Source organism: Triticum aestivum, chromosome 4D, assembly GCF_018294505.1.
Source record: "Triticum aestivum cultivar Chinese Spring chromosome 4D, IWGSC CS RefSeq v2.1, whole genome shotgun sequence".
In the NCBI taxonomy this organism is placed as follows: domain Eukaryota; kingdom Viridiplantae; phylum Streptophyta; class Magnoliopsida; order Poales; family Poaceae; genus Triticum; species Triticum aestivum.
Genome location: NC_057805.1, coordinates 78,300,454 through 78,312,475, shown reverse-complemented (window position 1 = coordinate 78,312,475; position 12,022 = coordinate 78,300,454).

The window sequence follows — 12,022 nt, the reverse complement described above, 5'->3', positions numbered from 1 at the left end:
CGCGCGCCCGACGTCCATGGCCTCTCCAGCCTACAGAAGCTCTGCTTCCCTTGCTCCATGCTAAGACCGACGCCGGCCCCACTTCGTCTTGCTGCTGTTCCGCCATCGACCTCCTGTTGCTGCAGGACCCTTCCCGTCGTGCACTGTGGCTGTTCTGTTTCTTCTCTCTCAAGGTCGAAAGGACACCAGTTACACGAGGCACGAAGAACCGCGACGATCCCGGAGACTGGATAGGTCAAGTACCAGGTCAACGAGGACCGCCAAGTTCATCTACGGAACGTGCACATCTACACCGCCAAGATCGGAACGAAAAGTACCTCGACGTTGCGTGTACCACTACCGTCGCCCCAAAGACCTCGGACCCGTCAAGTACCTCTCCAAAAACGAACGTGTGCCACTACTTCCACTACCGTCGCCGAAGACCCGTGTAACGGAACCGTCAAGTTCGACTACCTCCGCGTGTACCGCTACTTCCACTACCGTCGTGAGAACGACTACTTCCATGATGACCCCGTGAACAACTACTTCCACTTCGAACGCGATTCGCCCTGAATGCACGCTTCGAAGGTATAACCCCGAGACGACGTCCGTGGACCGAATGCATGTGTGTTGTATGAGATGCTCGTGGTTGCACCATTTCCGAGTTGTCATTCCATGTTCCTCCTCGTTGTCATGCCATCGTCCCGTGGGAACCCGGTAACCGGGATCACCCCACCATCTTTTGCATGTTCCGTTCATCCACAGTTCCTTTTGCACCGACATCTCGACGAGTTGTCGGATCACCGTTATGTTGCCGTGGCATCATTTTCGGATTCCTTGGCGTGGCACCCCCTTTCTTCCTCCATGGTAACAAATGCCTCGTATCATTTTATACCAACACTTTCATAAAATTGCATATACCTTGCATATGTCATCCGCATCATGATAACAACATTTAAAATGTCTAAAATTGATGTTTGTTTTAAAATTGCCAATTGACATATAGGGATTTTCCGGTATGGTCGTTTGTTATTTCCGGCCTCTTTTAAACGTGCCTAGATAGATAGTTTATTATGCTTCACCCCTTGCCATGGTTAACAACATTTAATATTGTTGGTTACATAACCGAGAGAGAACTAAATATTTGATGTGGTGTTTCGTCAATATGCAACTCGTTGCATATTGAGCTCCACTTAATTTGTAGTGTTGTTTGTTGCACTTTGCCATGCCATGCTCATTAAACCGGACATGCATCATACTTGATTGTGCATCATGCCATGTGTATGTGGTGGTTGTTTACTATGTTGTTTGTTTCTTTCCGGGTTGCTTCTCCCATTAGCTTCGGTTTCATTCCGAAGTTGTGAGGACTCGTTCGACTACATCCGTTTGTCTTCTTCATGGACTTGCTCTTCTTCCTTGCGGGATCTCAGGCAAGATGACCATAACCTCGAAATCACTTCTATCTTTGCTTGCTAGCTGTTCGCTCTATTGCTATGCCGCGCTACCTACCACTTGCTTTTCAAGCCTCCCAAGTTGCCATGAACCTCTAACCTTTGTCACCCTTCCTAGCAAACCGTTGTTTGGCTATGTTACCATTTTGCTCAGCCCCTCTTATAGCGTTGCTAGTTGCAGGTGAAGATGAAGATTGCTCCATGTTGGATTATGTTTATGTTGGGATATCACAATATCTCTTATCTTAATTAATGCATCTATATACTTGGTAAAGGGTGGAAGGCTCGGCCTTATGCCTGGTGTTTTGTTCCACTCTTGCCGCCCTAGTTTCCGTCATACCGGTGTTATGTTCCTTGATTTTCGCGTTCCTTACGCGGTTGGGTGATTTATGGGACCCCCTTGACAGTTCGCTTTGAATAAAACTCTTCCAGCAAGGCCCAACCTTGGTTTTACCATTTTCTACCACCTATCCCCTTTTCCCTTGGGTTCTGCAGACTCAAGGGTCATCTTATTTTAACCCCCCCGGGCCAGTGCTCCTTCGAGTGTTGGTCCGAAACGCGTAGACCGCGGGGCCACCTCGGGGAAACTTGAGGTCTGGTTTTACTCGTAGGATGTCTCATCCGGTGTTGCCCTGAGAACGAGATATGTGCAGCTCCTATCGGGATTTGTCGGCACATCGGGCGGCTTTGCTGGTCTTGTTTTACCATTGTCGAAATGTCTTGTAAACCGGGATTCCGAGACTGATCGGGTCTTTCCGGGAGAAGGTTTAACCTTCGTTGACCGTGAGAGCTTATAATGGGCTAAGTTGGGACACCCCTGCAGGGTATTATCTTTCGAAAGCCGTGCCCGCGGTTATGAGGCAGATGGGAGTTTGTTAATGTCCGGTTGTAGAGAACTTGACACTTGACCTTAATTAAAACGCATCAACCGCGTGTGTAGCCGTGATGGTCTCTTCTCGGCGGAGTCCGGGAAGTGAACACGGTTTCTGGGTTATGCTTGACGTAAGTAGGAGTTCAGGATCACTTCTTGATCATTGCTAGTTTCACGACCGTTCCGTTGCTTCTCTTCTCGCTCTCATTTGCGTATGTTAGCCACCATATATGCTAGTGCTTGCTGCAGCTCCACCTCATTACCCCATCCTTTCCTTTAAGCTTAAATAGTCTTGATCTCGTGGGTGTGAGATTGCTGAGTCCTCGTGACTCACAGATACTTCCAAAACAGTTGCAGGTGCCGATGAGACCAGTGCAGGTGACGCTATTGAGCTCAAGTGGGAGCTCGATGAAGATCTTGTTCGTTGTGTTGTTTCTTTTCATTTTGATCAGTAGTGGTGCCCAGTTGGGACGATCAGGGATCTAGCAGTTGGGTTGTCTTCTTTTATTTTGGTTCCGTAGTCGGACCTATGTGTGTATCTTGAATGATGTATGTTTCTTTTATGTATTGTGTGAAGTGGCGATTGTAAGCCAACTCTTTATCCCATTCTTGTTCATTACATGGGATTGTGTGAAGATGACCCTTCTTGCGACAAAACCACAATGCGGTTATGCCTCTAAGTCGTGCCTCGACACGTGGGAGATATAGCCGCATCGTGGGCGTTACAAGTTGGTAATCAGAGCCATCCCCGACTTAGGAGCCCCCTGCTTGATCGAATCGCTGGCGTTGTTGAGTCTAGAGCAAAAATGTTTTGAGTGTTAGGGTTATATATATCGGAGAGTAGGATTCTTTTTACTCCTAAGTCCCTTCGTCGCTCTGGTGAGGCCTCCTGACGTAGAAGTTTTGACTTTTCTCTCCTCAAATTTCACTAAAAAAAATTTTAGGATCACGCGGGTATCTTGGAATCGTTCCGATGGTTTTGTGACGAGAACATTGTTCTTGGTGCCTCCTGACATTTAGGGGTTGTGGCAGTGTCCCGGGGAGTTGAGCTCCGAGGTGTTGTCGTCACAATTTTATCGTTGCAGTTCTGGAATACCTGAGTTTCGCCGACATCGAAATCTCTTTTATGCAGTTGTTGGTGAGATCACCTCGACGCCACCCAGTACTGGGGCGGGAGTTCGGGAGTATTGCCATAACTCGTATAACGGATGCTTTTCGAAGGTTGAGGTAAATGATTTCCGAAGTTTTCTTGGTTATGTGTTGACGGATGGATACAGCTGGATCTAGGTATTGTTAGTTTGGGTGATATATTTTGTGTCCCCTGTATCCCCAACACCAGATTGCATAACCAGAAAGTTTCGGGAGTTTATAAGTGGGAATTCAAGTAGCTCCTAGGATATCTTTCCGATAGATGCATGATATGAGATTGGGGTTCGACGTCTAGTGGTCCGCCTGTACACGGTTGATTTTACAGTGGTCTCGTAGTGTCTTAAAGAGTCCATGGCTATGCCGACTCGGGGACGCTTCGTATGTCATGTGCACAGCCTTGTACATGATGGTGCTGTAGGATTGAGCCCGTGTGGGCCCCACCACGAAAACTTCGGACGAAATTTCTGTCATATGTTTGTTCCGGCTTATTCTGCAAGCCAAATCCTTTGTTTTGTTTTAAGTTGTGGTATTCGAGTTGCTTCGAAGTCAAATGTTGAATCCATACCTTTCCTAAACGGTGTTCTCATATTGCTATGTGAATACTAATCCTTCTTGATCATCGAGGTCGTCATGTTAATTCTTTTCTAACCGGCGTGTTTCTCTTCAAGTGCATCCAGTCATTCCAACATTCGCAAGATTAATTCTAAGCTTTTCTCAATGGTGTTTGCTTCATCCGCCCCAAGGTGCCTTTGTTTTTCCCGCCCTCCCACCCTTTTCCTTCAAGGAATCAGATGTCTTAGCCAAGTATCCATTTTATTCATGTGAAGTCCCTTCATTCTTTTCAATCAATGTTCTTACCCGGTGGTTCTCATGAAGATGTTCTTCAAGTTCATCATCCTTCGTTGTTGTTTCTTCTCCGGTGGATCCAATTCAAGCTTATAGTATTGATTATAGCCCTTTCCTCCTTTCAAATGCTTTCTCATGCTGGTGTACCTTTTAATCATCCACTTCACGCCATTCATTGGTTCCGGAGTGTACAAGATACCTCAGAAGATTCACATTTCCATTCCCAATCCGTTCAAGTTCTTTCGAGGTTGTTACCTCATTCAAGCCATTTAATTCAACCGGCGCGATCTTTCTTTTAATCATTCAACAGTGTATCTTCTGAGTGGGCCCTAACCCACAGGTCTTTTCCCAGGATCTTACCTGACTCTTCTAATTTTTCTGGAGTTATTCCCAAATTCTTTTCGAAGTTTGACGTAAGAATGATTTAACATCGGTCATATGTCTTTCTCCAAGATCTTTCAAATTCTTTTCATTGTTGATTCAACCTTTCTATTCTTCATGGTTCCGGAGTGCCTCAATAATTCATGGTGGTGTTTCGCATCATCATTCGCAACATTTGAAGACCGAAGAAGAATTTCTCCTAAATCTTGGTCCGTTCTCTTGAAGATTCATAGTTCTAGCTTATGCCATCCTCTCATAATTGTTTTCGATTAAGAGAATTCTTTTCACCCATCCGGAGCATTTCATGAGTTGTTTTCGCTTCTTGATCATCCAAAGGCCATCATTTCAGAAGATTTCTTCGTTCTCAGCTTTCAGCTCTCGTTCTCGAATTCTTCCGGTGCATCGTTCAAATATCCTCTAATCAGTTCACGATCTCTTCATTCTCGTGTATCTAAATTCTGTCAAGTATCTTCATTCATTTTCTAATCCTTTCCGTTGAATTGTGCCTTTGCTACTTTCATTTCCAATTCTTACGGTGGTTCGTTCAAGATTTCTCTTCCCTCGTTACCATATCAATTCATTCGTTGTTTCCAAATCCTACCGGTGGTTCGATGAAGACCTTCACAAGTTTGCGCAATATCTATGTTAATCCTTTCTACGAGAATAAGTAGTATGCAAGATCCGTTGCTTGTCATCAATTTAAATTGGTGAAGGATATGCATAACGTAATTCTTATTCTTGTTTCATCCAAGTGTTTAATCCCTTCTTTTGGAGTTCGTTCACGATAGCAAACTCTTGGTTCCAAGTTGTTCATCTTTTCTTTCCGGAGTTCCAAGTTTTCTCGGTTATATCATTTCAAAGCTTCTTCTAATCATTGCAAGACTTCTCCCGGAGTTCTTTTCAATTTTCCATTTCGTTTGATCATTCTTTTATTACCGGAGTTCTTCATGGAGGCTCTACATGGTAGCTCATCAAGGATTCGTTTCATTCTTCAATTGTTCTTCAAGATTTCTCTCGGAGTTATGATCCGCCAAGCTATACTCTAAAATAAACATGGTGCTCAACACATGTTTGTTTTGAGAAGTTCAAGCATTCTCCATCTTGCATTCCGAAGTGCAATTCTTCCTCTCTTATCTTTTGAGGTGGTGTTATGTCATTTTGATAATTTCCATTCATGTTCCATGATTCACTTGTTGTTAAGTATGAGGTATTTTAAATCCATCAATCTCGTCGTTGGATTTATCTTGTGTCATGTTTCACCTAAAGCCTTCCCTAAGGAATGTTGCTATTATGGTGCTTATCAATGATCCAAGTTTTCTCCTATCCTCCCGGCGAGAGAAGTTTTCATCTCTTCGTTGATCTCAAGCAAGCAGTTGTTTTCGTTAGTGGCAAAAATTTTCACCTCATATTTTGAGAAGTTTTCCATAATCCCACTACAAGCTTATTCTTTTTGTTGTTGGTTTTTTTCCAAAAACTCCGTTATAACCTTTTTGGAAGGATGTTTTCCAAGCTCATTTGTGGCAGAAGTTGTCATTTTCTTCTCCGTTATCTTATTCTGTAACACCCTGAGAATCATGCTACAGTAACTCCCTGTGATTAAACTAATCATGTTGCTAAACAGGGCTTGATCACATTTGAATCACCTTCCTTTTCTAACTCCTAGTTCAAACTTCAAATATAATTAAAGTGAAAAATAAAAGTTTTCAAAAACTCAAACAAAAATGTTCTGTGGGTGCTAAATAATACACTGGTAATTATGGTGGAGAAAACACATTTTTATAAAATACCTAAATACTTTTAAATGAAATAAAACAGAAAAGGAAATAAGCAAATAAAAAGAAAACAGAAAACAGAAACAGAGCAGGAAAAGAAAAAAAAGGAGCAGGCCTTCCCCCCCCACTGGACCCGTGGCCCATCTGCACCGAACCCCCCGGCCCAAACTGGGCCGCACCCCCGCACCCCCGACCCCGGCCCAGCCCACCTCTCCTCCCTCGCCCCCTTCCCTGTTCCCCCGACCGGGTCGGAACAGGGGCGCGCTCCCGCCCGACCCCCTCGCCGGCACCGACGCCGGAGAGGATAAGGGCGCCAGCGGCCCCCGCCTCCTCGGGCCTCTCTCCCACTCACCCCGCTCACTCCCTCGGCCTCTGCGCCTCTCCCCCCGCCAGATCCACCTCTCTCTCCCCTTCAATCTCCTCTGCCCGCGCGTGCTCGCCGCCGTTCACCGTCGAACTCGCGGCCACCGTGCCCCGATCGCCCCGACGACGTGCCCGAACGACTTCCCGCCGTCGACTACGTCGACTACGCCATCGGGAACGAGCCGAGCGCCTCTGCACCGGCCTCCCCGAGCTCGTCTTCAACCTACGGCCGCCGTCGTTCGTCGCCGATTCCGGCTACCCCGCGCCCTCCCCGAGCTCACTGCCACTCCCTACAGCCTCGCAGTGAGCCTCTCCTTCTCCTCCCCCTCTCCGTTAGCTCGCTCGCGCTCCGTAGCTGCTCCCCCACGCGCGCCCGAACACCACGCCGCGGAGCTCGCCGCCGGCGTGTCTCCGGTGACCAAATGGTCACGGCCGTAGGCCCGCTAGCCCGACCGCACCGTGCCGCGCCCGCCTAGGTAGTTAGTTCGGCCGTTCGCGCGCTCTAACGCAGCTTCCGTCGGGCACCCGTAGCACCTCGCCGCCGGCGAGCTCGTAGCGGTCGTCCCCGGCCGTTTCAGCCCCTCCGACCACCGCCGTTGGACGCGCGACGTCGAGCCGCGTCGAACGCGCCTAGCCCCGCCCCCGCAAACCCACTGTGGGTGAAACCCGCGCCCCTCCCGCGCGCGCCGCCGTGCGTTTTGGTCGCCGGCGTTGCTCCGGTGCCGGCCGCCGACGTGGCAGGCCTGGGGCCACCCCAGTGCCCCTGCCAGTGGCCCCCACGGGCCCCAGTTGACTGGGTTGACCCAGTCAACTGCTGACTGGGCAGGCCCAGTCACTGACATGCGGGCCCCGCCGCAAAAAATAAAAGAAAAAGAAAATGTTTTATAAATAAAAATAATTATTTTAACTAATCACTCACTGACATGTGGGGCCCACCCCTCTAATTATACTGTTAGATTAGTTTAAATAGATATTAGAATAACAGAGACTGACATGTGGGTCCCACTGGACCCACCTGTCTGGTTTGACTGGTCAGCCGACCTGTTGACTTGCTGACGTCGGCATGGCCTCATGCTGACGTCATAATTCATTTTTCTTAATATAAATAATTCCAGAAATTCAAATAAACTTTGAAAATTCATATCTTTTAAACCGTAACTCGGATGAAAATGTTTTCTATATGAAAGTTGCTCAGAACGACGAGACGAATCCGGATACGCAGTCCAATCGTCCACCACACCTCCCTAACCTATCGAACTAGCAACTTTCCCCCTCCGGTCCGTCTGTCCGAAAACGCGTAACATCGGGAATACCTCCCGGATGTCCCCCCCTTCACCGATACCACCTGCTGTCGCGTTAGGACACCCCTAGCACCGCTCATTGTCATGTCACGCATTGTCATGCTTATGTTTGCATTGTATTTACTGTTTCTTCCCCCTCTTCTCTCCGGTAGACTACGAGACCGACACTGCTGCTACCCAGTTCGACTACGGAGTCGACAACCCCTCCTACTTGCCAGAGCAACTAGGCAAGCCCCCCCCCTTGATCACCAGATATCGCCTACTCTTCTCTATACTGCTTGCATTAGAGTAGTGTAGCATGTTACTGCTTTCCGATAATCCTATCCTGATGCATAGCCTGTCATTGTTTCTACAATTGTTACCCTTACCTGCTATCCTACTGCTTAGTATAGGATGCTAGTGTTTCATCAGTGGCCCTACACTCTTGTCCGTCTGCCATGCTATACTACTGGGCCGTGATCACTTCGGGAGGTGATCACGGGTATATACTATATACATTATATACATGACACATGTGGTGACTAAAGTCGGGTCGGCTCGTTGAGTACCCGCAAGTGATTCTGATGAGGGGGCTGAAAGGACAGGTGGCTCCACCCCGGTAGAGGTGGGCCTGGGTTCCTGACAGCCCCCGACTGTTACTTTATGGCGGAGCGACAGGGCAGGTTGAGACCGCCTAGGTGAGAGGTGGGCCTGGCCCTGGTCGGCGTTCGCAGATAAACAACACGCTTAACGAGTTCTGGGTATTTGATCTGAGTCTGGCCATTTGGTCTATACGCACTAACCATCTACGTGGGAGTAGTTATGGGTATCCCGACGTCGTGGTATCAGCCGAAGCTCTTTTGACGTCAGCGACTGAGTGGCGCGCGCCGCATTGGACCGTAAGCTCGCGCTTGTATTAAGGGGGCTAGGTCTGCTTCCGGCCGCGTACGCAGCGTGCAGGTGTGCATAGGGCGATGGGCCCAGACCCCTGCGCGCATAGGTTTAGACCGGCGTGCTGGCCTCTCTGTTGAGCCTAGGTGGGGCTGCGACGTGTTGATCTTACGAGGCCGGGCATGACCCAGAAAAGTGTGTCCGGCCAAATGGGATCGAGCGTGTTGGGTTATGTGGTGCACCCCTGCAGGGAAGTTTATCTATTCGAATAGCCGTGTCCCTCGGTAAAAGGACGACCCGGAGTTGTACCTTGAGCTTATGACAACTAGAACTGGATACTGAATAAAATACACCCTTCCAAGTGCCAGATACAACCCGGTGATCGCTCTCTAACAGGGCACGAGGAGGGGATCGCCGGGTAGGATTATGCTATGCGATGCTACTTGGAGGACTTCACTCTATTCTCTTCTATATGCTGCAAGATGGAGATGTCCAGAAGCGTAGTCTTCGACAGGACTAGCTATCCCCCTTTTAATTCTGGCATTCTGCAGTTCAGTCCACTGATATGCCCCTTTACACATATACCCATGCATATGTAGTATAGCTCCTTGCTTGCGAGTACTTTGGATGAGTACTCACGGTTGCTTCTCTCCCTCTTTCCCCCTTCTTATCTACCTGATTGTCGCAACCAGATGCTGGAGTCCAGGAGCCAGACGCCACCGTCGACGACGACACCCACGGCACTGGAGGTGCCTACTACTACGTGCAGGCCGCTGACGACGACCAGGAGTAGTTAGGAGGTCCCAGGCAGGAGGCCTTGCCTCTTCGATCGTTGCTACCTTTGTGCTAGCCTTCTTAAGGCAAAACTTGTTTACCTTATGTCTGTACTCAGATATTGTTGCTTCCGCTGACTCGTCTATGATCGAGCACTTGTATTCGAGCCCTCGAGGCCCCTGGCTTGTATTATAATGCTTGTATGACTTATTTATGTTTTAGAGTTGTGTTGTGATATCTTCCCGTGAGTCCCTGATCTTGATCGTACACATTTGCGTGCATGATTAGTGTACGGTCAAATCGGGGGCGTCACAAGTTGGTATCAGAGCCGACTGCCTGTAGGAATCCCCCTTTCCACACTCCTTGGCCGAAGTCGAGTCTAGACATTACAAAACTTTTACAAACATGGCTGTGTGTCTTACGGGCCCACGTCGCCATTGGGTGGTACTAGGATCTTTGACTCCTCGACCTTTACTCTGGGACTCTGAACTCTCTTCTACTCGGGTTAAACGAATTTACTAACTCTAACACTAGGATCCCGTGACCACATTCACCCCAAAGTTGGATAAGCCATAGTTGTTTCTTAGAGTAGTATTTTGAACAATTCACACACTGTCATTTGACTCCTTTGAAACGTCTTTGCTTTCAGATGGAACCCACGAGGCAGGTCGTTCGCCACACGACGGCCATTGGTGTCTCGGGATCACCTGCGGTGCTAGCTGAGATGATGACCTATCTGGGTTATCGCTGGCACCCTGAGTACACCGTCTACGAGGAGTACCAGGACTTTAACCAGGAGCAGTACCGTGCCATCGTCCACCTCTACTCTCGGGAGTACGACTCCACTACTGTGCTGCACACCGCACATGGTGTTGGTGTGACCATCGATATGGCTGTCCACGATGCTGCCTATGCTGCTCTGACACGTCTTCGTGGAGAGTATCAGGAGTTGGACACCTCCCCTTTCAGGCACATTGCTATCGCATCTGATGTTGGTGCGGAGGGATACTATACTGCTGCCTACTCCACTGTCACCCGTGAGCCCTTCTACCATCAGCACCTGGTTCTGCATGCTGATGGGCTGGATCGAGCTAACCGAGCTCTTCGCCACGAGATGTACACCACCCGTCAGCACCTTTACCGTGCTCTGACGCTGCTGCACCCCTTTGTCCGGTCTGGACAGGTACCGCGTACTGCGATCTACCTAGCCAGGACCGTGATGCCCCACGGTGTTGGTTGGCTAGAGGTGGGAGGCTACTCTCCCGCACTTGGTCCTCTTCTGCCACCTGAGCGTCGGGCTCTACACCTGAGTATCCGCGGCCCCCAGTCTGCTGACGTGGAGGGCTATCCGTTGCCTCACTACCAGCTGTCGGGCTACGATTACCTCCACAGTACCTCTTGGGACTGATGTAGTCTTGCTTAGTTAGTATTAGTTGCAGTCGCCGCGAGCCTGTGTGCCGCCTATGGTGTTTTAGCCTATGTACTGAACTCGATGTACTGAACTCTATGCATGACCCCTTTTGTAAAGTTATGCCGACTACTATGTAGTAGCTATCGTGCTCCTTTCATTATGCATGTTTCATCATGAATGATTCTTGTCATTGCAAATTTTCTAAATGCTGAACTACCCCTGTTATATATTAGCAGGATGGTTAGACCAGGTGGTCGTGGTCGTGGTGGCGATGCCCCACCACCACCTGAGTACATGACTGGTATGATCCAACAGTTTGAACTGAACCGCCAATTCATGGAGAATATGATGGCTCAGTTTCCTCGCCCCAATATGAACCAGCAGCCAGCCCAAGTGACTCTTCAAGATTTCATACGCCTCAACCCAACCATCTACCGCAGCTCAACTCAGCCTCTGGATGCTGATGACTGGCTCCGTGACATCACCTATGAGATGGAGTCTGCTGATGTAGCCCCTGCCAGCTATGTCAATTTTGCTTCCTTCTTCTTGAAGGGACCCGCAGCTCAATGGTGGGACAGCCACAGGCGTACTCTGCCAGCTGGAACAATCATCACCTGGCCAGACTTCCAAGCTGCTTTCCGTGCCCGCTTCATTCCTCAAGGAGTCATGGACCGGAAGAAGCGTGAGTTCCGCAACCTCACCCAAGGCAACAAATCTGTCGAAGCTTATCAGCGGGAGTTTCTGGACTTGTCTCGCTATGCTGAAGAAGACATTGCAACTGATGCACGCAGACAGGAGAAGTTCTGTGATGGCCTTCAAGCTGACATCAAGCTCGCACTTCTAGTGCATGACTT